We start from the raw sequence: 2,922 nt of genomic DNA, 5'->3' as shown, positions 1-2,922 counted from the left end.
ACAAACACACACAGAGTGAAAAGAGGGAGAGGGGCCTCTAAGCGAGGAGCTGACGCCATTGCAGAAAATATGGGAAGAGGAGGAGGAGGAGGAAGAAGAAGAAGGGGGAGGGGGGTCAGCCGATCTGGATATGGAGAGTGAAAGCTGTATTAGCCACCCTAGCTATACACACTATCTGCTCATTACTTAGTCATTAGCAGGGGCACGGTTTTAAGGGGAAGGAGGGATCAATCAATTGTCATGGGTCAATGTTTTGCAGCCCCATTATGAACCTAGGGTGGCTCTGTAAATTAAGCACAGTAATTACTCATGTTAATTACACAAAGATGGTGGTCACATTGATCTACAAATACGTTTTGCATAATGTAAGTGGTACGACGAGTAAACACTGGGCTTGCGCTCGAGGATGATTTAAAAGGACGACGCACTGATCAGACGAGAGGGGAAGTGGAGAGGAGCACTCCTCTTGGCTCAGAGGGGTTTGAAATCATGTATTTATTCCGCAGTGGAGTGTTTAAAGCATTAGTTGAGTAACTGATTGGTCAATTAAACAGAAGAAAATCATTCTGATCACATTTCAATCAAAATGCTACATGTAAAACGTACATGTAAACGTAATATGCCAAATATTCCCTTGTTCCAGTTTCCCACATGTGAGGATTAGCCACTTTACTTTATTTCATTACATCCTTAATTGAATATATTTTACATTTTGAACTGTAGGTCAAGCAATCTTAGACATTACGTTGAATTATGGGGATCTTGTGATGGCCATTCTATCTGGCTTAATATACTAAATGATTAGTAAATTAATTGGAAAAAGTAATCTAAAGATAATCACTATGTACTCTGAGGGCTTCAATACATAGCAAGTGAGTGAAGGAGGAATTTTAACTCATCTTAGAGCGTTTCTCTGAATCAAAACCCAATAGAGTATTGAGCAGGGACAGACCATTTCCCTGGATGCCCATTCCTGAGAGAGTTTTCCTAGTTTTTTCTCAATCAGAACAGTCTGAGTGAGATGTTTCAATTTGTGTATGTGTGTGTGTTTTCATATCTGTTCATGATTGGACCATTAGCCCTCTGTATTTGAAGCACAGTTTCTCCACAGAGATGTTCAAGAGGCCCTTTGAGGGAGAATCACTGAGCTGCCTCTTGTGCTGAAAAACATTGTTAGCAGCAGTCCCTCAAGTGTTTTTGGAGATCATTTCTTATGCACTCGCTACATATATTTACATAGACAGACCCATCTGTATGTCCCTTACTTGTGTACTGTATACCTTGATGTAAAGGTTTAGGGACCTCGAGCTATGTAGATATGCTGCCTCCATACAGGCAGATTTTCGAAAGCAGAGACCGTGTAGGATCCTATGTCTAATTAAAGGGGTCTTTGTAGATCTAAGTGGCAGCAGAATTAGAAAATGGAAATTCTCATTCAGTGAGGCAATTTTCACTGTCGGTGGTTATAAAGTGACAGAACAATTAATCAGCACGGGCGCGTTGTGGAAGGAAATCCTCATCACAAAATCATAATTCGCCATCAGAGCTTCCGCCGCCAATGCATCAAACAACACAGGTAGGCTATAACAGAATTGCTCAGTCTCTGCACCTCCTCTCTCTCTCTCTCTCTCTCACACATACACTCTCTCTCTTTCCAGCTGTTAGAAATGCATTTGGTGCCATCTAGAGGCCAAACGTCAGACTGTCACAAAAAGCCTTTATGGCCCACAAACCTACAGTGTTTTGAATAAGGAGATACTCCAGTAGGAATAACCTTCAAAATAGTATAGGTGTCACTTCACCACTGAGTTACATTAATGTATAAGCACACAAAGGGAAAAACGCTTGAATTATATCACACATATAGAAAGAAACACATGCTTAAACATCCATTCCATATGTTGTTATAATTTAAAATTCATTCAAGCACACAAGAGTAAATTATTTCCCTGATCCTCACCTCCAGCATTGACAACATAACCCTCTCAATAAACTTCGTATCCTGACCCTGTCCCTCAACAGCAACTATTTATAATATGTCTTGCCGGAATACTTGAGGGTTATCACTTACTGAGACATGTGCATCCATTAAGCCCAATATGATCAGACAATCAACATTGTAAAAACAATATTGAATCAATAGTTGATGTCAATCCATTGCTTTCCATCTTGCATATTATATTTCTAATATTATAGGAGTACAGTATGACTATTACTGAGCAAAAATCTGGTTTTGGGAATATTTTAACTTATCTATACACATTTGTTTTAGTATATATGAGGCCATATTATAAATAGTATAGGGTACAATATGATCTAGGCCTACTAAGCAACACAGCTAAAACATACATTAATTTCAACTAAATATAATACAAATGTGGGCCATTAGGTGTCAGCACTCACTTGAGCATGTATGTGCTCGTGCTCCCTTGACTTCTCTTTTTTTCTCTGTTGTTGTGCATATGCTTGTGCTGCTTTCATGAACTTCTGGTAAACTTGGATCTTCTACCAATTCAGTCATAAAAACGTTTTTTCTTTAGTTAGGCTATGGGCTTTACCAGCAGATTCAGCATACCGTAGGATTATCAACGAAATATACTGTCAAAAAATAGATGATACTAAAAAACTAGAGTCCGCGTGCATATAGTTTGGGACACAGCTGTAGTAACAATACTTATGCGAACACGTCATTTATTCATGTTAATAAACATTGTTTTAGTCAAGTATGAACACTTACCTGACGAAACGCCAAATTGCTTCCACCATGCTGCATAAAACTCCAAAGTCTAAACCATGTCAACTTTTTTAACCATTATGGACCATCATCTCCAAACTACCGATTTACCCTGAAGGCAACGCTGCTGGGGCTCGCGTGCTATCAACACATTGCATGTTGGTAGCTAGCTGCTAGCTTATCCACAA

This window comes from Ammodytes marinus (genome assembly GCF_949987685.1).
Source record: "Ammodytes marinus genome assembly, chromosome: 20".
Taxonomy (NCBI): Eukaryota; Metazoa; Chordata; class Actinopteri; order Uranoscopiformes; family Ammodytidae; genus Ammodytes; species Ammodytes marinus.
This window is presented reverse-complemented; position numbering follows the sequence as displayed.